The sequence below is a fragment of the Passer domesticus genome, chromosome 5 (assembly GCF_036417665.1).
Source record: "Passer domesticus isolate bPasDom1 chromosome 5, bPasDom1.hap1, whole genome shotgun sequence".
NCBI classification, from domain to species: Eukaryota; Metazoa; Chordata; class Aves; order Passeriformes; family Passeridae; genus Passer; species Passer domesticus.
The window spans coordinates 79,393,733-79,420,462 of NC_087478.1; the positions used below are offsets into that span (position 1 = coordinate 79,393,733).

The 26,730-nt window shown below is 41.1% G+C and overlaps 1 protein-coding gene and 1 long non-coding RNA gene across 11 annotated transcripts in view; one reads left to right on the forward strand and one right to left on the reverse strand.

Annotated features, from left to right (window-relative positions):
* EPS8 (EGFR pathway substrate 8, signaling adaptor) overlaps window positions 1–26,730 on the reverse strand; it is a 121,991-nt gene that overhangs the window by 61,394 nt on the left and 33,867 nt on the right. Inside the window, exon 1 of one of the 9 annotated variants that reach the window (XM_064421361.1) lies at window positions 8,441–8,482. The exons of the other annotated variants lie outside the window; for them this stretch is intronic. The gene's annotated coding sequence lies outside the window, so the exon portion shown is untranslated. Of the gene's footprint in view, window positions 1–8,440; window positions 8,483–26,730 lie in introns of those variants that run through there. 9 annotated transcript variants of the gene reach the window in all.
* On the forward strand, window positions 18,183–26,136 carry LOC135301409 (uncharacterized). Of its 2 annotated transcripts, none has more exons than XR_010363179.1 (5): window positions 18,183–18,316; window positions 23,033–23,115; window positions 23,799–23,847; window positions 24,804–25,017; window positions 25,871–26,136. It is a non-coding gene; the product is annotated as an uncharacterized LOC135301409 (long non-coding RNA). The 2 variants fall into 2 exon arrangements; XR_010363178.1 differs by lacking the exon at window positions 25,871–26,136 and adding an exon at window positions 25,338–25,502.

Below are 26,730 nucleotides of genomic sequence, written 5' to 3' on the forward strand. Positions count from 1 at the left end.
AGCCCTGTGAGATGCTAGAGGGAAGGGATCCATTCAAAAATTGTGAGGGACACAGCTACAAACAATATAAACAGAGCTTCATCCCACGTTCTAGGCAACTAAGAAATGATGCTGCTCATTATAAAACTATATCACCTCCTCACAATGCCTAAATTTTGCTTATAGAGCTCTGAGTTGCCTAAACTAGAAGACATTTTCTATTCTGCGAGATTAAGAAGTGTATTTTTCCCTTTTCCAGAAGGCACACTAGATAAACCTTAAACTTGTAGCCAGTTTCAAAGGAAAAATATTTGTCCTACACAAAGCCTCTATTCAGTGTCCCTGTTTTTACTACAGTAAGAAAAATAGCTGTGCCCTGTGTAATTTGTTCATGTATGCCAATAAAAGCACATTGGACCAGAGCCAGCACTTCTAGCAAGCTCCCAAAGACATCTCAAGTCCTATGAAAAGCAGAATTTTTTCTCTATTTATCCTTTTTCTATTTGCCATTCCCAGAACTTAGTACTTGTTTCCCTTACATTTGCCTTTATGTTACTGTAAGAAGCAATTGAAAGAAAAAAATAAGACTGAAGAATAAAACAAGGTTTTTAAAGAAGAAAAAGAGCTTTCAGATATCTTCATACAATGTTTCAAATGTTAAACCTGCATTGTTCTGAGCTCCATGCTGTTCAAAAATTACAAAAGAGGCTGAAGTATATTCACATTTAGACATGAAACATATAAAGAATTTAAGGAGCATACTGACATAAATACTTGGATTTCTATGCTTTTATGATGGAATCTGATAAAGAAACTTGCTGTTGAAGTAAGGCAGTCTGTGACAGGCTCAGGGTAAAAAAAGAGCTTGGACCAAATTATTGGGAAGTTATTCAGAACAAGGCAATTGCCTGCTCATAGGTGTTTCTCCAAAACTCAGTGTTCTTTGAAACAGTTTCCAAAACAATCACAGAAATGGGGCTGAAAAGGAAGGAAGTCATCTCACAACCATAAGTCAGGAGCAACTGTGCCAAGGTAATTCCCAAAAAGTAGTACTTCCCAACCTCTTCCTTGGGCCTTTAATAAGGGAGGCTATCAACCAAACCTGGGGAAACCCAAGGTCTCATTATCCTCATTCTGAACAAGTTCTTCTCAATAAATAATCTAAATCTAAGGTTCTTCTCAATTAATAAACTAAATCCATGTTCACCTGACACTGCTTCTATCCACAACACACCCAAAAACTACACTAGATTCTGAATTTAAGAAAAAGGAAAAAGGTAACAACATGCATGAAATCATTGTAAAACCAGGCTTATAAAAATATCCTATTCCTCTGTCTTGTTTGATCAAGAATATTTGGCTTGCTGCTGCCTCCCCTCTCTTCTGGAGCTTATCACTCACATCAGCACTGCAATGGGCCCACAAGGATGTTGTCTCCTGTGTATCATCTCATATGTTTTTCCAGCTAGGCAATCCAAAGTAAGCAGATGTCAACTTCTATTTTCCCTCAGGAGCCCACGAGGCAAGTTTCAGGGGGAACAATATTGCAGTTACTTCATCTATATATTATCTTTCATTATCTCAGTGTTTTTCTAAGCCATATCCCTTTGCTTCTTGAACTTTGCATAACCTCTACTCTTTCCTCATATTGTTTAATGCAGCCTTATGCTTTTCTCCTCCTTTTCCTTTTTTTTCATGCACATTTACAGCAGACCGTCTGGAAAAAAAATTAAGTTATTCAAGAAAAAAATAATTCCAGTGTAGACTCAAAAATAGTTCCTGACATTGTCTAAAGCCTTTAAAATGGGGACTCAGCTTTCCATCTACTCTATGACTGTCCTTCAGCTCTGGCCAGATTGGGTTGGATGATCACTTAGAAAATTAACACTGACAATTATAAATATTGCCTTTCCCAACAGAGACACCAAAAGAATTAGAGGTAGGATTTTTTTTTTCTTTTCTTTTTTTTTTTTTTTTTTTTGTGATGGTGGTGGTAATTTACATTTCCCAGCTACTGCATTAAGCTTTCTGAAAACTCATTCTCAGACAGGTTTAGGTGAAATGGCAGAAGCAATTACTGCTCTAATTGGCTGTGACCTCTTTCTGCCTTTCCATGGATGCAAAAATATTGACATGGAAATCCCAACTTCTTTGTAGGTGCTGGTGTTAAATCCAGGAAAGAGGAGCAAGCAGCTGAGGTTATGACCCAAATAAGATCCAGCACAAAGATAAGGTATTTTAGTGGGATAGCTGGAAGGTTGTCAGGTGTCCTTTCTCCATCCACAAAGAGCTTAAACAGTCCCCAGACTACCCAGATGTGTGGGCCTGGCTCTGGGTCTCACTGAGCCACCTCCTCCAGGGACAGTGCCATGTCACCTGCTCCAGGGATGCTGTGGCTGTTTCCTCCTCAGCCACACAGGAGGGCTGGAGGGAGCCAAGCCACAATCAGGGGTGTGCCATAGCATGGGGGGGACAGAGCAGTCACCAAATCCTCCCTCTGCCTGTGCACGAGGTCAGCTCTTCTCCCCAAAGACATCTGCACAATTAATATCCAGTCAGGCCGGCCAGGCCACCTTCATGCCCTTTGTTGAAGGGAAAGCAGCACAGCTGCAGCCCAGAGCACTGAAGGTGACATTTGGGCAAACTACACGTCCAAAAAAAATTTGCTTCCTTTGGCATTATTCAGCTTTGTGACTCAGTTCTTTAAAGCAAGGAACATCTCAGCCAGTGCCAGGCTCTCAGGTGATGTGAACGGGGGATATTCCCATCTGTTTTCTCTGAACAAAATATGAAGATCACAGCTCTAATCACATTGGTGGATCAAGTTTTACAGAAATTAGAGAGTGAGGAAGCCATTGGATTCAGCCCTTCTCCTGCGACAAAACCATCCTCCTAAACACAAGCTTTCCAGTTTTACTGCTGGACCAGCATCTCTCGAAAATCCTAACGACCAACCAAAAAAAGCCAAAACCACCAAACAGGTGAGACACAGTGTTTCCTCTGTCAATAGAAATGCAGTGCTGAAGGCACAACAACACTGCACTTCCCCTCCTGTCACACTTGCACAACAATCCTGTCACCCAGGAGTTCCTCTGGAACTTTGTGAGGGGCCCTCACACCTGGATTCTCACACCCAGCTAAACCAAAGACCCCTTTCAGCTGACAGTTTTGAGGCTTGCCAAGACCCATGCTTATCTGGAATATACTGAGAGCTTATTATCTCAAGATAGGGAGAAAACTCACACAGCTTCAGGTTCCAAAAAGGGCGTTTGTGGTCAACAGTCCCAAACACCCTCATTGTTTCTGAAAGGTCAAGCCCTGCTGCCCACGTCTTCCTCACTGACTCTTTCCCCAGTGAAGGACATATACAGCTCTTTTTCTACAAGTTCCCAGATGATTTGAATGCTTCTGCTTGAAACACATTAGAAAACCATAGATTTTTGTAAGGGAGGGGATCCATTACTCTGCAAGCAGGGAAATCCCAACAGATGTCCTCACACTTTTCCTTCTGCCCAGATCAATTGGTGAACACCGGGGGCTCCTGTGTGGTTCACTCCTGCCAAATTTTAGCATTGCTTAGCAGATGGCTTCTTCTCAGTGTGCTCAGGGCTCTCCCCTCCCTGGCACTGGATGGTTTCACATCAGAAGCACAGGTTTCACATCAGGTGCTGCTTTCTCAGGCTTCACCAGCAGCAACAGCGTGGCCGCAGGCTTGGTGCAGTCTGGAAGCTCCAGAGATGTTAAACATCCCCCTTCCTCTCAATGGTGAGCAGAAGAGGCACTGCAGCCCTAGCACAGTGATAGGACAGCTCTGGCAGGTGACAAGAAGGACAAAGTGCTCAGGTAACATGAAACCAGTGGCAGCAATGGTTCTCCTGCAAGATTTGGGGCACAAATTGTACAGCACCCTCGTTCTCAGTAATGAAGTTTTAACTGCTGCAGCAGGTGGCACTTGCTTCCAATGGTTGCCAAACAAGACTTTAACCACTGCAAATTGTCCTGAGTACATAAATTAGTGAAACTTCTCTAATGATGGAGATGATACCCTCTTGGATTTCTCCTGAAATGGAAGTGTGTAAACTGTGATGTCATGTAATTTGCATTTCCCTAATAGCAGGTTGCTCTTATCTAGTGTTCCTCTCCTTCTCATGTTTTAGTGCACTCCAGGGGCATATTATCCAAGAGGATAATACACAAGATACAGAAGACTACCATATACAGTATAAAAACTAGTGCCAAACTGACCACAAGTGCTTTTCCAGAGATTTCCAAACCTGTCTGAGCAGAGGCAAGGAGTGGAAGAACTCTCTCAACTCCTGACTCACACTGACGGCCTGAACACCAGAGGGTTTGTTACTCAGAAATGACATTTGGACATCCCCTCCTCTCCAGGAATAAAGTACAGCAGAGGAGGGAGGAAGCATCCACGGCTCCAGATTTATGGAAGAAGAAAAAAAGATTGCACAAAACCTGAGGAATCTGGGATATGTTTCAAGCCACAAGAGTAACAAAGGAAATTGTGTGCAGCATAATGATTATTTTGTGTATTTTTGAATTATCCAGAGGGAACTGTATCTCCACAATATATTTTGCCTACTGTCCACATCCCACAGACTTCACGTCAGCTGTGTTGCTCTCTCACAAACACAGGAATAAGGATAAGAAGAAAACTTTGCTTCCATTTCATTTTTCATTTCCGCTTTTTTTTTTTTTTAGATCCCTGATGAATTTCAATCCCCATCTTGTTGCACATAGAAAACAGACACTTGAATAGTGGTTGCTAATACAAGAAGTATTTGGATCAACACGTCTACATTTAAAATCAAATCACAAAAGCAGAAAAAGAAGTCCATAGGATTTGCAGGAGACAGAACCCTGTCAGTTGGTGGAAATGACTTCTAAGAATTGTTTGGAAGAAGGGTGGAAGCTATAAAGTCACAACAATGTGAGGGACTTCCAGGACACAGAAAATGTTACTGAGCACAGATAATTAGTACAAGCCAACCATGAGATAAACTCACGGCATGGATTAGAAGGGTAAGAAACCTCTAAAAGAGCATCATGAGAGGCAGACCGTCTCTCTCCAAACAAAAGCCACAGTTTTCCTTTTTTTTTTTTCCCTTTCTTGCAGAGATTTTCAGGGGGAGGGGTTGAAGGAACCACAGAGCAGCCAATTGCCCAGCTTCCATTAGCCTCTTTTAAATACTGATTTTGGAAAATCCTATGCCCTGAAAATCAAGGTTCTCCCACACACCTAGAAGATTCCCAGAAGAAAAAGTAATATTTGGGTGTGCAGTAGTGCACTCAGCTGGTTGTTTTTGTAATCTTTAACACTCACTTCCAAGTGCTTCATTCAATAATTTATTTCACCACAATATGCTTGTGGGACTAAATCTCACTCTTTTTTTTGAGCCTTGCTGTTCACAAAACAATCTACTCAGAATACCCAGAATATAAATTAGCCTTTTCTGGCTAAAAAGCCTAGACCATGACAGACAGCTGGCACTTTTTGAATTGCCCAAACTCAAAAAAAAAGAAAATTAGAAGAGATATTTAATATTTTCAGAAATTTACAATCATCAACTTCAACAGCAAATACTGAAAAATTGCATCTTCCCCTGTTTCCTCCACACTCCATTTTATATGGATGTGAAGTAAAAAAAAATCTCAAATCACTAGTATCAGGTTGGTCAAGAGCAAAAGTCAGATGCCCAAAGCTCATAGCTTGATAAACTTTGGGAAAAAAAACCAAAAAAACCAGAGAATTAATGAGCTTGAGAGGCTGCTCCTGCTTGGAATTGCTAGCCCAAGTTGGAATTAACACATGGCTGCTCTGCAGTTACATCAGCTGGTCAAAAACCTGAAGATTTTTGACTGTACAGCATTTATTATCTCATGCATATAAAAAAAAAGGTGTGCATAGCTTTCAATTTTTGGGGGTTTTTTAACTATGCTACATGACCACAGTGCCTGGGAAAGAAATTAAAAGGTAACTGTTATAAAAGTACAGCTAAAACCAGCCTGGGTTGAGTGAGGGTTCCATAGAGGTAAAGCTTAATTATTTACAGTTTAGGTCCTTAAGAGACCAGGTCCCAAGGTCATTTATTACCAGGAATGAACATAAATCACTGGTTTCTATTTCTGTAGTGCAATCACCAGCACTCAGGAAGAGCTATAAGGTAAGAGAAGACATCCACCCTTAAATAACCCTACAGGACAGATTTTATGAGTGAAAAACATGACAGAGGGTAAATATATCTGCTCAAGAAGCAGGGAAGAACAGGAAGAGCACACACCCCATGAGCCAAGCAAATACAAGAGTTTCAGAAGCAATACAGGTGGGAACAGGTACAGCAACGTGGGCTGGCAGCAGCTTTTGGACAAACAAAACAATCCCCAAAACTGGGAGGGGTCTTGGCCACAGGTGGTCAGGGCACCCAGCAGTGCAGAAGGACCTCTGTGCCACGGGAACCAGGGAATTCTCATCAGAAAAATGAAAATTTTCATGAAAAAAATTTGAAAACTATCGTTATACTCCAGAGCTTGGAGTAGATGTCATCCCAGGAACCTCCCACTTGCATCTTTATTGCAGCAACCATCATGGCCCTGAAGGTAACTCACAGGAGGCATGGCTTGGGGCCAGCACTCTCACAGACTCCGAAGGCTGATGGTGGCTGGAATAACTTGCAAAGAGGATCCTGGAAAGAAAAACAACCCCAGGTGATTTGGGAGGCTGTAACTTTGCAGTACAGTTATTAATCATACAAGGCAAAAGTGCAAAAGTTTTACTCCCTGCCTTCTGAAAATATTGGCAGCTTCAGGTAAGTAAGATTGAAATGACAAGATATAAAACAAGTACTAATTCCTGTGCTGATCTGACTTTCAAGCAGGTATTGGTACCATTTAAGATCAATTATTGTCCAAAAGCATATGATTATTCTTCTTCTTCAAGGGAAAAAAAACAACACAATGCACTAGGAGTTAAAGCACATTGGAGCACAAATCACCAACTGTAGAATAAACACTTTGAGAGGGCACATATCATTATAGCTGAGCAATGGTGTTTATACTTGTGTGAATGCTTGCAGTAGCAGCAGAAATGCTTAGTTATATGAGAAATGAGAGTTCAGTGATTCAGTAATGTAACAAGTCATCTGCAAAATTAATATATACAAATGCATCACTAATAAAACCTATTGTTGTAGGAAGTTTTATTTTGGTGAACAGCTGGGACCACTCTGCTGTTACTGAGCTGTTTTCAAAAGGGTATAAATGAATAAAAGTGTGTTAATAACCTATCAGAGGTGGAAAAATCTCCAAGTTAATCCTTCTCTTATAAGCTGATCTCCCAGCCACTTGTGTAGCCTTAGCAGTAAACATTTAATGTCTAGCTCTCTTTTAAGGAGAGTTAAAATTAAGAATTTTAAACAGCATTCATAAAAAATATATGCCAGACCTTTATTTCTGTGATCTATCAATTACATAGTGGATTGTCAAGACCAGCCAATATTTGAATACCAGCCTATGCAAATATGTGGAGTTGCAAAAGAGAGATACACGCTGGACTCCTCTCTATTTTTTAAGCCCATGAATCACCTTTTGTTTCCGAATTCTGAGCTATGCTCACCAGCTCTTTTACTGCACCATCTGCTCCTTATCTGCACCACATTTAAATAGCAGTATAAATTGCAGAACAATTTTGGTTGGGAGTGAACTCTGGAGGTCATCTGATCAAAACAACTTGGAAGCTAGACCGAGATAGAATCTATAATCATGCAAAATAATCACAATGACTTCTCAAGCCACCAGAAATGCAGCACAAACAGCCCCTGGCCACAAGTACAATAAATTCTCCCATTTTGGTCCCATGCTCTTGTCCTGTTACATCTGAACTGGATCAAGAACACAAGTAAAGGTCTTGGCAGGAGCACAGCTGCCAATCTGTGACTGAAATGCAGCTCAGCAGCATCTTAAGAAACATGGTGTTGAGACAACCAGGCAAAGGAGGGACAGCTTGTCAAGGACAGAAAGAACCCAGAGGAGCAAGGAGGACAGCTGGATGGGTGGAAGGAAGCAAAGCATTTCTCTGGAGGAAAAAAGAACAGCTCAGCTGGCTAACTCATGGAGAGGCTCCATTTAGTGTGGCTTGCATGGCCCCTGGTGTTGTGGTTTAGTCCCAGATGACAACCAGGTACCACAAAGCTGCTGCCTCTCTCCCTCCTCTCTGCTCCTAGTGGGATGGGGAAGACAACCAGAAAAAAGGTAGAACACAGATGGAGATAAGAACAGAACTGAATACTGAACTTAATAATTGAAACAAAGTATATATTAACAATAATAAATAAATAAGTAAATAAATAAATATGATAGTAATAGTAATGAAATATTTATAATGAAAGTTAAGAGACAAAGACATAAAGCTGGAGAAAGACAAGAGTTGCACAATGGTGCAATTGCTCACCCACTGCTGACAGATGCTCAGCCTGTCCCCGAGCAGCCCTGGGCACCTCCCAGCCAGCTCCCCCCAGTTTATATACTGTCCATGACGTCCTATGGATGGAATATCCCTTTGGCCAGCTCGGGTCAGCTGCCCTGGCCACGCTCCCTCCCAGGTTCTGGTGCCTCTCCTGGCTGGCAGAGCATGAGACACTGCAAAGTCCTTGACTCAGGGCTAGCACTACTTAGCAACAGCCAAAACATCAGCGTGTTATCAGCATTATTCTCAACCCAACTCCAAACACAGCTCTGTACTGGCTAAAAAGGAGAATGAGCTCCATCCAAGCTGAAACCAGGACACCTGGTGACCCAGAGATCTCACTGCAGGGAGACACATCTGTACTGGGAGCAGCCTTGCTGCAGCTGTTTATACATTCCCCTTCACCGAGGCCTCTCTGTGGAGCCATGGGGAGAAGATGAGATTGAGTTACAACAAGCTCCATCCTCTAGTGCAGGGAACCAACATTTCCTATCCAGCACGGACAATCTGTCAGGCTGAGAATTTACATAATTGCTTCGCATTAGCATAATGCATATATACATACATACAGATTGAAATAGGAGCTGTAGCACCTCAGCTGATTTTGGCTCTTTGGATTTGACATACACGTCCAGGCTACAATAAGGAGCTGCGCCAAGTGCAACAGGCTGTAGATTATTTAATGGTTTGACCATCCTACAGCACAGTTTGTCATGGTTCCCATGTGCAGAAACAAGCCTTTTTAAGTTAACAAGTTTGAAAATGGTCACTCTGGGTAGTGCTGAAAGCGGTCTGTGTTACAAGGTGTGTCCAAATGAGAGGAACAAATATTGCTGTTCACACTTTGACCATAGTGGGAAATTGAATAACTGCTTCTCTACCAGCAACAGCACCAACAAGAATGTTCTGAACAAATTCCAGGTACTTTAACAAATCACAGTTCTTAAAATGACCCGCTGCTCAAAATCCCTTGAGGTTGTAGTGGTTCCTGGCAAACTGAAAACATTTTTCCTTCCACGCTTCCTCTCTGCAGTACAGCTGAGTGACCTTGGTGGTGGGAGGAGGTCAGAGTAGATGAGAAAAGAGTCTTTAAAAACACAGTTTGATTTTAAGTACCAAATTCACATTTTGAAGACAAAGCCAACTTAATTAAAAACATTTAAATCTTGCAACTTAAAAGAAGTTGCAATAGTTCCAAGAACAACTATTTGAGACTCCCTGGTCCCCCAACAATCCCTTCCTGCAAAGTCAAGGAAGCAACAGCATGAACGACCTCAAAAACATCCAATTAGTGAAACAAAAAACAAACAAACCAACCAACCCATGAAAGGAAAAGGGGAAGAAATGGGATGAGGAGATTGCTTCTAAGTTCACAAACTTCCTCACTTCATCCTGTATATTAAACTCTGACATAAACCACTTCAAGATTATGCAGATCACTCTTAGGATTTGCTTTATTCCTATTTGTGTTCTTTCCCAGCCTCTTTTTGTCTCCTGTCCTCCAAGAAGCAAAAATTGTCAATAGTAGGGAAGTGAGTTCAGACAGCTTCTCCATGCCTTGGAGAGGTGACTTACAAACTGCTGCACAGTCAGGCCTCAGCATTCTTTTTTTTTTTTGGACAGACAAGCATCCTTACTTTTACATTGACTGCTTTACCACTAAGAGAAACAATCTCAAACTAATTTTAAGCTAAAGTTTACTGTATGCCACTTGTGCCATCTGGAGTTGGTGTGTCTCAAAATGAGAAGCCACAGAATAGGCATTAAATAAAGGAATATTTGCCCCAGATACTGCAATCCCAGTACTCAGAGTGGCTCTAGCAGCCTCCCAGGAAAACCTCTGCATCAACCCACGCCCACCTCAGCTCCCCTCATTACTCTTGAACCTGTTTCTCCCTCTCTCTGCCCCCACAGCTATCCTCATGTTAAAATGTATATTTAGAAACTGGTAGCAATTATTCTTTCCAACAATCAACCTCAAATCCCAGACCTCTTACAGCATCCAGAGAAAATATTACTCTAGTATAATTAATTTCCTCTATTTCCTCTTTCCATCAGAGCTCACTGACTGTTTACAGCTGAGTTGCATCTTCTCATGTGCTTGCCAACAGTACCATAACAGCCTTCTTGTACCTCTGGCCACTGGCTAAATGATAAAAATAAAGCTAAGAAAATTAACATGCAAAAAAAGTAGCAAAGCTAGGAATAAATGAAATGTATGAAAACTCTCTGCTGGTGCTATGCTCCAGCTTGCTTAATTTCTAAGCTGGCTGATGGGTATTTTAGCACAGGTACTTTATCAGCAGCTCTAGGGTGGCGTAAAGGTGACTTAAACAGAAAGTTTCTTTGAAGCTGTCTGATAAACATTGAAATAATGGAGGAAATAAAGGAAGTAACTTCTAAAAGCAGGCTTGAAGCACTTTTACAGGATGCTGATTCCCCTCAAATAGGTTTCTACTTTTCTCCTGGAAGAGCACCAATCTCCAAAATAAATAAAGTAAATGCTTTGAGAATAAAGTCAGTAGTTTTGGTCTGATAAATAGCAACATAAAAAGGGTACCTTTGCACTCAGCAGATCTGCTGCTGGTGTGCAGTCAGGAGTGATTGCTGCTGACTAGCGAGATAAACAAAGCTCTACTGCTTTCATGCTTGTTTGAGACAGGATATCAGTGCTATTGTTGTGCAGCAAACTGAATGCCAGTGTCTTCCATAAAAAGCTAAGTTCCTCATTAATTTTCAGTTACGTATCTGGACACTTCTTGCTGCCTCACTCAGGAGCAGTAATGGGGTGCAGAGGCAGCATCAGAGCACGCTTCACTCTGCACCAACTTTATGATGCGAGAACGCTCAGGAAGGGAGATGGGTCTGAGAGATTGGGAAATGCTTCATGAAGAGCCAAGCAGAAATTCCTGCCTCGTAAAGCTGCTTTTAAACAAGCACTTTTCAGATCCAAGAGCTGCAGTTTCTCTTTGTAGAACGAAATCAAACAAAAGGAAAATCAGCGAGTTGGTGCAAAAGATTAATCGAGCAATTTTCACTGCTAACGTTCAAGGTCACGTGTGTAGGCTGTAGGTATAGTGCATGAAATAAACAACATTTGTACTTGAACACCAGCTTTTCAAAGGAAGAACATAGCAAAAAACCTATTTTAATTTATCATGCTACTATAATATGACTAAATTTTAATTTACAGGAGTGATTGGCAAGTGATAGTAAAAAAGGAAATTCTCAGCATCCAAACTTGCAAACCTTTTAGAAACTATTAAGAAAGATATGCTTGAAAGTGAGGGTCTAAAATATTTTGGAGTATATTTTCACAATACTTAAAATAAATATTAAGAGAGTCTGTTCTTTAGAACTTCAAAGTCATAGAGATAAGGATGCTTTTGAAAGAAGAAACAGATAGGAAAAAACCTGCTCTCAGAGCTGCCCAGGACTCCTAGAAAAATACATCACTGCAATTTTTTTACCATTATCTGACTCGAAGGTCCTGAAAACTAACTAATTCTCTTAAGTCAAGTACAGCACACATCATATTTCCATCTGGAAGTGCTTGCAGATGCTTAGCATCTCAGTAAGCATCATGTAAGATGCTATGTCACACCGGCTTTTTTTTTTTCCACAAAGCCCACACAAAAATCATTATATCAAGCCTGAAAATTCTCATTAAAAGCCAAGCAGTATTTTTCTCTTCTAGCTAAGAAGTTCTGCCTCAATGAAGTAGTAAAGGCTTTAATAAGCTGCTCATCTTAATGAGCAGAGACTGAATTAGCAGGCAATGTCTATTCTAAAAAAGCTTTACTAAAACCACTCCATTTGTGCCAGTAACTCTGTACGTGCTGTTGATATGTCAGAGACATTTCATTTCATGACACCAAAGAACAAGTCAAGAATTTAAGTCAGGGAACAGAAACAAATTCACTGAAAGTTTCATGTTGTTACTGATAATCAGAGCTTTTTGTTCTTTGCATATTTCAGATTTAAGAGGATGGTAGACATCAACAAAATATTTTCTTTACATTGAAAGACTCTGAAAACGGTGCCAAAGAAGATCAGAGGAACTTTCTTTTTTATTGCATCTTGAGGTCAGACACTTTAAATAGAGTTTTTGGCACGCAATAAAATAAACTAAATCAACTTCTCTCAAATTCCTGGCGGTTTATAACCCAAGCTGCCAAGCCTTTCAGTTATGCCAAGCTTCTGCAAGAATTAATACTGCTCAAGTTAACCCAGCATGAAAGGCTGAGTCCTTATCAGGTGAACATCAGCAGAGCTGCCAGGGCATGAGGCTCCCAGGAGCTGCCTCTGGGCCAGGACTGAGCCTTGCCAGGGCTCACCTGCAAGCCAAGGCAGCTCTGGGGAGCAGAGGGAGGGACCTTCCTGCACTTATTTATCACTAGTGAGAAGTTCTTCTTTACCCCAATAACACCCTGAGCTGTTTGGGCTGCTCAGAGGTGTGCTGTGGCCCAGGGAAGGCACTGAGAGGCTTGCAAAGCATCTTGATCCCATCACAGGCCTGGGATGCACGGGAGAAATCCTGGCTTTTTTGTGGAAGATTTGCTTACATGTGTTCCAAGCATTTGCACACCAGAAACAGTTATAGCAACTTATTTCCATGCATTTCATATGGCGATGCCTGGTTTAAAAATAAATGTGCTTTTTGGTGAGAAACTGCCATGCAAGCAAAATGTATCTTTATTCTACAATTTCTAAGGTGAGAAAACCATTTCTAGCTATCCCTCCCAAGGCCGGCTTGGGGTTATCCCTGCTCCTCTGAGACCTCACACCAACTGCAGCTTTGTTAGCCTGGGTGCCACATCCCACCCCTCTGAAGCATTTCACATCTGGCTTCTTTTACACCTCCTCAGTCAGGAAGGGCAGCACATCTTTCACCACAGGAGACAGAATATTTCTCTCCATGCTTTACTTCCTCTCACACAAGGCTCTGCAAGCATGTGCTCTCAGTCAGCAGGAAAGCATCAGGCTGGTCTCAGGAAAATGTCCCTTTGTGTCCCTGACAGTCCAGGAGCAGCACACTGTGCTCTTGTTTCACAAGGAAACACCCAGATTTATACTTTTGTGCCAGTTCTTATGACCCAGGGGGAAGATGGGCAAACTTTCAGAGTTTATCAGCAAATGTTCCCTCAAATTTATGAACTGTTTCCTTGTTTGGGCTTGAGGAGAGAAACCTGATACGTGCTGGCATTTCTTTCACCTGATCAACCAACCTGCTGTACAATTAGCTCTTGTGTTTGTGCATGGCCTTCATTTGGATCTCATACACATGATCTAATGGAGAAATACATCAGAAACTTCTCACATCTGCCTGTCCATCCACACAGCAGCAGAGTGAGGGTTTTTTTGGTCCAGTCCTAAAAGCAGCAATGCCTGGACATTGCTGCATGTGCTGGTGAAGCTCTTAGCCTGTGGCTGCACACAAATATAACAGAGAATCCCCTTGGAGAGGCACCTGCCTCCAGCTCTGCAAACAAACACCACCCAGTGCAGGAGCAGATGGATTCTTACTGGACAGGTGCTTGCCAGAGGGCATTGGTGTCAAAGCTTTTTGTTACAAAGAGCTTACACAGAAAACACAGATCAGGAAATCAAATTGTTGGACAAACCTAGCACACAGCTGATCCAGCTTGTTAAAAACATTAGGGACATCAGCATTTCTGTGTCCACACTCCTTTCTAGCTCCTGGCCAACATCTTCTGTAGTACCTCAGCACCTCCCCCCATCATCACCTTTTTCCCCTCTTGCCACGGGCAACCAGGTGATGAAGCAAGGCATTACACATGCAGTAATTATCCCTTCAATGCCTTCAAAAGTCATTCTGTCACCTTCATTTCCAATCCTCTTCTGATTTTTCTTACTGAAATCACAAAGTTCTGTGTTTTAACAAACACTTCAGAAGCTTTGCACTTTGCTGCTCTACACAATCCTTCAGTAAGTCTGAACAGTAAAATGCTGTTTTAGAGAAATTATTGCTGAATATATACAGGCCCCCTCACCCCACACCACTACAAACAGATTCTCAAGGAGCTCTGGCTCTGAATAAACAGCTTCTCCATTTATCACACCCACTGATATGCTGCAACGTTCTCATTTTGTATTTCTGTTTAAAAAGTTTTAAAACTGTGTGTTCTAATTCATAAGCAGTGCGATGGTTTGGATTTGTCAAGCATTTTTTACTACAAGCAGAATTAAACCACATTTAAGCACAGCTGTAAACAGAGATTTTAGTAGACTCTAACAACTCAGGTAGCAAAATAAATAGCAATATTTTTTCTAGGCTAACCCTGATGTTTGGACAGTTGTCTAGGATTTATGTGACATGATGGTTACTGAAGTATTCACATTTGTGCATGTAAACGGTCACCAACTTACAATTCTTTTCTCTCTCTCCTAATTCAAATAAAAACAGGGACAAAATAGTGCCTTGCAGCTCTCAGAGTTATCTCCTTGGCTGATCACAGAAGTGAATAACCAGGCTGATTTTCTATTTCCAGCTGAAAATGTGTAAGTGATTAACAGCCCCCTGCACTTTGGTACAGTGCTGAAAGATCTCTCCTTCTGAAGCAAAGACAGACCTCCTGTTTCTTTTTACAAGCAAAGGAAAAAAAAAAAACCCACAAAGAGAAAGGGATAGGAGGAGAAAGGGTGCTTTCAGTTTTGTTTCTCCATGCCTCTTTCTTTACAACTTAAATTTGCATACCTGACTTTTCCTGAGAAGAGAAGGGGTGACTGGAAAACCACTACACTGTTATATACAAATAATAATAAAAAATAAAAAGAAATAAAAAAGGTTAAAAATTTACTCATAGACTGTGTACCCAATTCTACTCCTACAGAGGCTGCCACAAGTCAGAGTTGCTCAGTGCCCTTTCCATGGCTGTATTGCTGCACTTTCATTCATGTGGTCTCCACTCCCATCACTCTCCTTAAATTATCAATAAAACTCCAGAACTGAAGGACAACAGAGGAGGTTTATGAACACTGAAGGAAAGAGTCCAGCCTGGTCCCAGCTGGGAGTGCTGGCTCCTGGGGAAGAGGCAGAAACTCATTTTATGGCTTTCCATCCCTTGGGATGGAAAAAGAAAAGTAAAACTCAAAGAGATGAAATTTTTAAATCTAGCCTTTTCTGTTTTGCTCTCTTTAATTATGTATTGAAAGGAGTTCAGACTGGATGAGTTTGATGTGCCAAATATCAGTGTAAAGCCCAGCATACAAAGTGTGGTAACAAGAAGGAAGAAAAATTAACTTTCAGAAAGAAGAAGAAAAAAAATAAAAGAAAAAGAAAACAGTCAGTTTTCCCACATGTTGAGGTCCTCAATTATTATTCAGCTACTTGAAAGCATCCACTTAGCTCGTGGTCAGAACTTGTCTTTGGAAGCTCAGCAAGAGCTTTAGCAGCACACAATAAATAAACACACAAACTAAAATGAATGAAAGTTCTCTTTCTAAAGCAAAATAATTACAAACACTGCTGTAAAAAGTCTGATGAACTCTAAGTATTATTCCTTTGCACTGAAGAAATACATACTTTTTATTTTTTTTTTTAAATATAGAAGAGTTGACAGTGTCTTTTTCAGGACAGGAGGAGAGGGAGGCTGGGTGCTGTGGAGAAGGCAATTGAGGGATAGAATAAATCCAAAAGTAGGACAGCCATCAGTGCTGCATCTGAAGTAGTCATCACTGCTCACCAGGCTGCTGGAGCCTGTGCACCCCTGTAACTCAAATCTTATTAAAAGGCACTCAGACCCCAGGAAGCTGCACCAGGGAATCCTTTAAAGTGGCTCAGAATGCACAGCCCAAATTCAGGGCATTTTAAAAATACATAGAAAAATTCTAAAAATCCACTCACACATCAAGTAGGGTTGTTTGCAATTTCACAGTTTTGCTGATGAGAAAGTATTAACACTCTATTTAGCACAAATGATGTAAAATAAAGTATCAATATTAAACATATTGAACTGTGCAAAATAAATCAAAAGTAACTATATCAGAGTAAGGGGACTAAGAACAGTTTTCTCTCCAAAAACTGGGGGGACATTCAGGCCAACTTACAAATTTTAGGAAAAACTTCAGATTAAATCCTACTATAACTTATTGTAACCTTAAATGGAAAGCAAAACTTGTAATTTTAAAACATTTCCTGCTGCTGTCAACTTCACCTCTTCTATCAAACCCCCAAACTTCAGTACCATTTTTAATTCAGAATTCAAACTTTAATAATATTGTCCAAATCCCAATGCAGGGTCTCCTGAAGAAATCACTCCACAGCAATATTTTTTGAAATATCACATCAATATTAAAAAAAACAATGCAGATCATGAAAAGTAGACTGTGAAATAAATGGGAGGAGGCATTTCAAGTGTAGTTTGAAGCAGGTTTTGGGTATAAAGAGTTTGAGCAAAAAGCCATTTATGCTGAATCACAGTGCTCATTCCTGGGGCTGCCTGAGCATGGGAGGGGGGAAGCACTTCCAGTTGCCTCTGCAAGCACTGGGATGTCAAGTGCTCCAAATTTAGCATCATTAGTATTCACAGTTATTTCTTAGCAATTTGGTCAAACACAGGCTACGTGGGTCAACCCACTCCACAATTAGATGACTGATTCTGAAGGTCAAACACCAAGAACAGGACAGTGACATCCAAAGGATGCTTCCAGCAAAAGAACCAGATTATCTTCTGTAAACAAAATAATCTCTCAAGAGAGACATGTCTCGTTCTCCTCCTTAACCACATTCACCACGCATTCTTACTTATTCACATCTCAATAACTCTTCTCCCCAAGCCTTAAAACTAGGAACAAGCTTGTCTGCCCTCACCAAGCCTTCTCCCAATGCTTAGGGCAATTCAGAGCGAAATTAGCATGGAAACATCATTTTATTTTAGAATGGCACTCAAAATTAATGATTCTTCACCATTTGAAAATAATTTCAGTTTGATTACAAATTATATATCCACCAGCCCAAAAAAAAAAAAAAAATCTAGGTTACATTTAAGCCAAGTTTTTTTACTTAAATACAAAATTTAGTTGTTCTACTGCAGCATCTGCTTGCAAGGCTACACTACCCCTAAGCCTTAACCAAATGCTGAAGGTAGTTAGAATCAGCACTCTTCATATCTTCTGGCAAAAATCCTAACATTGAGGAAGGAAATCCTTGGGATTAAGATTGTATTCTCACGTATAAAATCAACCGGGACTCTACTTTGTTAACAAATTGAAACAGAAGTGTGTAAACTTTGTAAGTCAGTATCAGTAAAAGAACGTCACATGAAGCCCAGGACAGTTGTGGTGATCACGGTTTTATCATCCCAGAGCTATCAGATTCAGAAGGTCCACCCTGCACTAACTTCACTATCTACTTTGACAAACGACAATTAAAATAATTAAAATCCTCAAACAGCAAACAGCACATTCTTTCATAGTTTGTAACACATTCTTTCAAACCTCCACCTCAAAAAAAAAAAAAAAAAAAAGCTTTAAGACACAGTGAGGCACTACATCACTGGAGATGCTGCTTCACCTCTTCCCTAAATGACAAAATACTTTGCATATCAGCAGAGAGATGTCACCTCCTTTGTGACTAAAGTACTGTCTGACATTCCTTGTGGAGTTTTCCAAGGGCGTTAAACGACATTTCTTCCCTTTATGAAGTCAGTGGTGACCTTGTTTCTGTGGAGCACCAATCCATGTCATTAGCATTTTACAGGGGTGGGTACCGTCGTAAAAGGGAAGAGGAGAATCAGAGCTGGGCTGCTCAGAGTGCTTTAACTGAAGGCATCACGAATTCACTATCAACAAAGCACTAAAGCACCAAATATTTCAAAGCAGAGAAGGTAGTTTTGCAAGGTAAACATCTGCACTTTTACTGCAGTCTTTTCAAAGCCCCCAGGTCAATTTTATTGTGCTGCCATACCACAGGAGATAAGGACTTTTCAAAGGTATACTTGTCTAATTTTTAAACCATGTAACTTGAAAGAAAGAAAAAAAAAAAACAACCTAAATTTACAAACTAGTGCAAAAAGAGAGAATTTCTAGTGACACAAATGCTACTTGCAGTGTTATGCTTACCAATCCAAACCTCACTGAATATATTTTGAAACTCTGTTTACAATAAAAACCAAGCACATAAAATGACTATCATGTCCCATTTGCAAGAACCCCATAACATTTCAACCACACCTGTTCAGTCCCTAACCAAACTACTTGTCCAAAGGTATGGAATCTACAGGAGATATAATGTCATAAATAAAAATGTCATATAATAATGTCATATAAAAAAAATTTTAAAAATACAGCAGACAATCTACAGGACACATAATGTCATGTTCTATTATTTCAACAGAAAATATAGCACCTGACACCTGAGCATGGGGCAATTCAGAACAGCAGGTGACAGGTTGGGTGTATTCTGGGTCTCAGACAGGACACAACATCCCCAGAGCTTTGCTTTGCCAGGTCAGCCAGGTCTTGGGTACCAAGGCAGGAGACAAAATGTAAAAAACACCTGGAGACTGAGCTCATCTGTGGAGCTTTGAGGAAAAGCCCAGAGCAGACCACAGCTGCTCAAACCAAAGCTGGAGTGTCAGAATAGCAACAGGCTTCAGGAACCCCTCCCACTTACTATCACCTAATCTCTAAAGTAAATTATAAATAGCACCTGGAAGGTTTTGCTGTTTCAACACCAAAGGTTTGTTTAACAGCAAGGAATGGACACGAGCCCAGTGAAAAGAGGGCAGAGAAAGCAATTCCCACTCACAGGTGCACAAGGAGCACCAGGAAGTTCAGAAAGCAGGAAATTATTGGGGAAAGAGAGGAGGGGAAAGCAGCTTGTGGCTTACAAGCTTGGCCAATTGTATTTTTCATATTATGAATAATGATGATACATTATGATAGTGAATTTTAAAAGCACGCTTAACTCTAAATATTTAAGTGAGACACTGCTTTTCTAAATGGTCACATGGTAGAATGATCTTTGAGGTTGTTCTTTTGTTGTTTTGTTTTGTGGTTGGGTATTTTTTGTTTTTTAAGATAAGTAATGATTATACAGACATGGAAAGCATTCTAATCTGAATTCACACCTTCAAACAAAACTAAGAAGCATGAGAAACATGAACGTCTAGAAGGAATATTCTACTTTTTTCCTTAAGTATCCAGAAAATATTTGCAGGACCTATAAGAATAATTCATTTACACAAGAAGGAGAAGCCACGGTTTTATTTGAATGAGAAAAATTATGGCAAACAAGAAAAAATGAGTCTTAGCAACACATAACCATAATGACTCATACTTGATCCATTTGCTTTCTTATTTTGGGTTTGCCAACAGCCAATGCTCCAAGGTCAACTGCAACATAAAGCAGATGTGGTCTTTGCTGAGAATTTAAGACAGATAAAGTCTGTTCCTCATGCTGAAAGGGGATAAGTAATAAAAAAATTATTATTTTTAAAATAACTTACTCTTTTGAAGTAAGGACTAAATTAATAGTAATAATCATCATCATCCATTCCTCTCTGAAGCCTTGAACTGATGCTTGCAGTTCTGTGTTATAAAACTGTACATGTGTATGAATGCCTTGCCAGTATCCTGAACTTTTCTTTCTCACAGAAGAAATGTGCATTTCCTTCTTTGCTATACAGTGTATTTTCCTGCACTTCTCCTTATTATTATTAGGAATTATTAGCTGCAACCAGCTGCACCTTCCTCCAGGCCAAAGTTCCTGGTTTTCTGAAGCTCTTTGGGGAACACACCCCATTCATAGGAATATTTCAGTACTAAGCTGAATCAGATCCCTATTTATCATCAATTAAGTCCACCAAGAAATTAGCACAGCAGCCTGCTCTTTTGCCCAAAATAATCAGCTTTTCTGCTTTCAGCACACAATGGTGCCAAAACTCCTCGTATTTCAAAACAGGTTGTAAAAGCCAAAGGAAAAGAACCTGGATTTAAAACCATATAATTTCATCCTTAATGATCAGTACAGTCTGGAGAAGGCATCCAGATTTTAATTCCTAATTCCCTGCCCTATCAGTGCTGCAGCAGAGGGCTTGGCATGCCGTGCTGTCCGTGCTGAACTGGAACATGACATATTCCACTGAATATAAGGAGCTTTCTGACTTGTGAGGGTGGGCAGAGAGCTGGAACAATCTGTCCAGAGAGGGATGAGAACCAAGCAGAACCTCCCAGAGATGAGGGACAGATTTGCCCACGGGTTTGCAGAGCTCTGTGGCTCCACACACTTCACTGGTGCACGGCTGGAGTTGGATGGTGAAGGACTGAATTCTCACTCTGTGTCTGCAACTCGTTGCAGATGCTGCATGGTAATAACCCAGAGTCCCAAGTGGGTGCTCAAACGAGTGCCAGATCTTAATAACTGTATTTTAACACTCTTAAGTATTTTAAAGGAAGATAACAAGATACTGTTAAGCAATAGCATTCCCCTGCTAAGTTCCCTCGTTAAACACATGCAAGAAAAACAATGCACTCCTCCACAGGAAAAAAAGTTTAAAAAGAGCATGTATTGACTCCTTCTGTTAGCCATATTTTCTTAATACAAGCCAACATCAATCAGTCTCTTCACTCTAAGTGCAATTCTCACCTCTCCATGTGGAACACACTAATGAGTTTTCACTTTAAAAAAAATCATCTCTATTTACCAGGTACACAGAAATAACAGGCTTCAGTCTTGCTTTCTCTGTGGTAAAGAAAAGCTAAGAGTTCTTCTCTTACCATAGGATAAGAGACAAAATACAAGCTCACAAAGCCAGCGTGGGTGTTCCGTTTTGCTGTATTACTTTTTTTTTTTCCTATCCTCTCTGTGTTTCTGCCAGCACTGAATTGAGTGTTAATTGAAAAGTGCTGGCTCGGCCCTGCACCAGGAATGCAGCAGCAGTGCAGCTGCACTGCTGAGCTGCAGTGCTTGCAAAAAAGTGAGATGGAGAAACTTATTACAGGAAAACATGGGTGGGCTTCCCTCCCCTGCACCAGGCCTGCTGCAGGTGACAGGAGATGTGATCTCCAGCAAAGCTGGAGCTCTGGAGACCATGACAGAGCCTAGAAATAAAACATGGCCCTCCTGCAACCTCAATAAAGGTTTTACAGTGGCAAAGGAAGCTCTGCTCCTCCAAGAAAAGCTGTCTGTCTTAAAGTGAAGTAATGAAGATTATATTAGTGGGTGAATAAGCTCCTGGTAACAAGGAATGCTTTTCCCTGGAACTGTACACACGAGCCAGCACGATCACAGTCCTCACCACAAAAGTCTTGCTGAGGAGCAAACTGGGAGGAGGAAACCAAGAGAAGTTACCCTTGGATGAGATCAACATGTTTCAGACCATGAATCAGCTGGCTCCCATATCCAGTGTGTCATTTACAGAGAATATTACAGACTGAAGATTTCACTTAAAATTATGAGAACAGTTATTGCAATCAGGAAACAACCATTTGTTGGGCTGAAATGTTGCCTTAAATGCAGTTGGCAAATGCAGGAGATACATTTTGCTCATCTCTACTTGTAAATGAATATTTAAAAATATGTATGCATACTTGGGGGAAAAAACAAACAAACAAAAAAGCAGTGTGGTCTCCTTTTGCTGATTTGAATAAAACACTTCCTGTTCAGCTCATCCTCTGAAGAAAAACTCTACAACCAAAAAATTTAAAGAACTGTTGGCAAGGTCAAAGGGTCAAGATTAAAAACCAAGCAGCAACCACCACATGAGTTCTACAAAGCTTACTGCAAATCAGCTCCTAATTTCAGCCTACATCTGAACAACTCTCTGCATGTCAGTGCAGAAGTGCTGCTTATAACCACTTTGCTCTCACCTCAGCAGGTAAATCACAGCTCTGCAGATGAGGCCACAGGGCTATCCCAGAGCCCATCCAAGCACTCTTCATTTAGATTTGTCCTTTCCTTTTTGGCAAACAGCACCCAGATACTGCTCTGGTGCAATCAGGTCTCCTGACAATGTGAAACTCCACACTTTAAAGAGCCCACTGACAGATGGATTCAATTTAATGTATGAGTATGAACAGCTGCTCCTGATCACCAGCTTGTACAGCACACTCATTCATCACAAAATATTTCAAAAGGCCGAGCTGAAATGGAACAAATGAATTTGGAGGAGTATGGGAGGTACTATGCTAGCCTTGGAGAATGTGTCAGATGTAAAAATCACAGCTATGGGACTGCATTAATTCATTCCTGTAAATTCTGGCTCCACTCTGTTAGCAGCATTCTCCAGATTCTCCAAAATCCAGGAGGGCAGCCTGAATGAGGTATTAGAAGATGTAATTAAATACTCCTTACTGAAGGTGATTTTAACTAAGTAAGCCACTAAAAGGAGCTGACAGCATGTTTAAATTGTGCTGGGGAAAACTTCAAGATGTCAAGCTCCAAACAGCTGCTAAAAGGAGAGGCGGTTATTTCCCCAATGTTCTAACTCAGAAAGAAGATCCATCAGTGGTGCAATGGAGGGACATGGACCTGCCTTTGTCACCTTCATCTTAAACACCGTGACAGGCCTCGCTGCTTTTAAAAAGTTTTCCTCTTTTTCTTTGCTCCTTCAGTGTCAAGGACAAGGCAGAGCCTGACGAATGAAACCACCCATTTTGAAGGTCTGTGAGGAGATGGAGAGCTGACACAGAGCTGAGTAATTCACATTATTTTCATTTTTGTTGTTTGTTTTTGTTTTTTGCTTTTTGGTTTTGTTTTGTTTTTTTTTTTTTTTTTTAATTTCAGGAATTATGCAGCAAAAATAGACACTTAAAACATCACAGTGTTTGTCATGGCCACTGGATCATCTCTGAGTGACTCAGATTTTCACAGAGCACTTCCTCTGATGAGTTGTGCAAAGGGCAGCTTCACAGATGTTGGGAAGAAGGGTGATGTGCAGGAAGGAAAATTCTCCAGGAGTTGCCTCAGGTGGCAATTCATTCTTGCCAATTCCTGCTAGGGTTTTCTAGGAGCAGGGGAAAACAAGTTTCCAAGACCTTTTTGAAAGCAATTCTTATCTAGGTGTGATACTTTCACCATCTTCAGACACCTGTATCATTCAAGTGCACCTGTGTGAATTCATGAGGAAAGCATGTAATGCTTATGGAAAATTCCCAATTTCAAACACTTTTGTATCACTATGTGGTTGTTAGGTCAGTAGGAAAAACAGACTTATATTTTGAGCTGCAGAGAATTTAATAATAATTTTTTGTAACACTTACTGATAAATGGGGAGTAAAATGAAACAAAAGTTCCCTCAGCATAGAAAATTTGATCTTTGCAATGGTAGGGGGAAAAAAAAGACTTTGGGTAATAATATTTCCCTGTTTCCTTCTACAGAGTACCTTTGCCAGTCTCTTTCTCTGCCTATCTCCTTCCTCAAGGGCAGGTAAGGAGATGAAGCTCAAGTGTCATAAGCTTGCACAAAATAAGGCACAAAATAAGGCACAAAAATAAGGCACAAAAATAAGGCACAAAAATAAGGCACAAAAATAAGGCACAAAAATAAGGCACAAAAATAAGGCACAGCAACCTGGGGAAGTGGTGAGTAGGTCTCTACCCTGTCAATAGCCAGCTCTGAGACAGGTTTAACCTATTTTGGGAGCCCAATCCACCACCAGGGCACGCGCTCCTATGCGGGGGTGAGAAGCTGTGGGCTTTGCTTGATCTGCCAGAGCCACACAGGCTCACACACCCTCTGCAAAGGTTATTCATCACCACAGCAACCTCCAAACAAAGGTGGGAGCCAAGTCAGGCTGACCCAGCCCTGTCCCTCTGATGGCAGAGGGCAAAGGTGCTCTCCACCTGTGCCCTACAGAGGACACGACTGCTTGGGTTTGTTTTTGTGTCCCTGGATGTCACAATTCCACTTTGAGCATCCCAGCCTGCATGCCCAGAGCAGAGAAGGGCCACACTGATGCATTAAACAATAAAATTCCTCTGTAACCCCAGACAAAAGGAGAGAGAAGATCACAGTGACAATGCCACATTCCACGGCACACCACTGTCACCCCACCCTCTCCTCGTGCTCCCCCGGGTACCAGGAATAGCTGCTGTAAAACAAACACCCCACCTAGAGCCAAGAAAACCCCAGGGTGTTTGGCTACCATTCTGTCCTTCCTCTCCCTTCTCCACTTCTTTTCTTCACATCCTCCCTCACTCCACGGGAGATTAACGATTTTGGAAATGCCGCGAAAACCCAGCCGAGGCAATAAAATAATTGCAAACTCAGCACAAATGAAAAGCAGAGTGGGTTTTTCCCCCCCTAAATCTGGAAAGAACAAACCCCGATACTTCTCCAGTCACTGGAGGAAAGAGGTTTTGATCATTTCTAAACCTTTCCAGCTACCAGCCAGGAGGAAACAGCACAGTCTGTAATGACAAGCTGTCGACAGCTCCGTGTCACAAACCAGAGCCATGCCATTTCTCCTGCAGAGCCAGGCTCATGGGCACCAGCAGCCCTCACCACATGCAATGACAGCCCTGGAAATGCCCAGATTTCTCTACCTGTCCTGAAGAACAATCCCCACCTGAGCAGCCAGGTGTCGGGATTTAAAAGGTAGGGTAACCATTTGTTTTGAATTACGGGATTAAAAAAAAAATCCAGTGGTTCTGAGGAATTTTGTTTTTTAAATCAAAGCCACAGGTGATTGGAGCAGATAATAAAATCTCATTATCTCTCATTTACCCCTGTCAACAAACAGAAGTTAATTTTTGCTGTAGTAAAATTATCAGAAAGATCTATCCAGCTTTAGTGGTTTTGGATCTAAGCAAAATTTATGCTAACAAAAGGGTGGTTTGATTTATACCAATGGCTTAAGCTTTCATTTTTCTTGAGTTCAAAAACAGTCATTGGTAGCTAACCACTAGTTTTTGCAGGCTTTACAATTTCTGTCAGTGTGTTTCAGCATCCAACTGCCTGAGGCAGGAGGTTCATTTACCTGATTCTGCAATATTTCTAATAGCCAATCACTTCAGTGATTTGGTACCTCAAGGGAGCCTACAGGAAAGAGGAGGACAGGCTTTTATCAGGGCCCACTGCAACAGGACAAGACATAATGGCTTTAAAATAAAAGAAGGTTGAATTAGAATGGATGTAAGGAAGTTTTTTATAATTAAGGTGGTGGATGTCCCATCCCTGGAAATACTCATGGCCAGGCTGGATGGGGCTCTGAGAAACCTGGTCTACTTGAACATGTCCTTTCCCTTTGCAGGGGGGCTGTACCAGATGGTCCTTAAAAATCCCCCCCAATGTAAAATATTTTATGATTCTATGATAATACTGTTCTGACACTATAATTAAGAAGAACTATAAATTTATTATTTAAAAAAATAAGGAAAAAGTATAAGAAAATTCAGCTTCCAGATGAAAGTTCAAACTGTAGTTTCAAATATCTGCACTGCACTTGCAGGTAGCAAAGAGTAATGGAGCAGAATTGCAAGCAAAGTGCAAACCACCACTCAACCCCAAGGGCAGGACACTCCCCAGACACCCTGCACTCGATGTTCTGTGCTCTACAGTGCTCTCAGAAATAGAGAAAAAACCCAAAAAAAACAACCGAAGCAACAAACTAAAAGCCTGCATTGGAGTTCACACGCATTTCTTAAGTGCAGCCATAGGCAAACCCATGGAACTGGATGTGCTGAGAGAACTGTGATTTATGGCACAGCACAGTCACCACCCGACCTGATAAGCAGCCACTGGCTTGACTCAGTCTTTATTTGTGAATAAAGTGAATTTTCAACACACCTTGATGACGATGTGCAGTCCCAAAAGAAACCTCTCCACATGGAGATGGTTTCCCACCCCTCTCACAAGGGAGCAAAGGTTTCTGCCTTCTCCCCCACACAGGCATTCCATACTGTGAGTCAGGCTGACACCTCAGACACAGCACACAGACATTTGTCCTAAATTGCTGTCCCGCTGACCAAGTCACAGATGTGCTTCTGCTGGAATTCTCTGGCTTCTAGAAAAATCTGTAGTCTCTAAATTTTAATAATTGAAAATATTTACAAGCAAAAATGAAGTGTGCCTACCCAAGTGACAACGATTTTAAATGAAAAACCACTGCTTCAATAACTACCTTGCTTTCTCTATTTCTACACACCCTGAAAATCAATTGCAACAATTTGAAAACCTCTCTCCTCCAAAGCTGCTGCTGTTAGCACTGAAGTTGCTGTATTATTTAAGTGCTGGGGTTCAGAGTTCTCCAGCAGCAGAAAAGAGCTGCATCTACCTTCAGTGGTTCCCAAGACAGCAGCTGCTATGCTT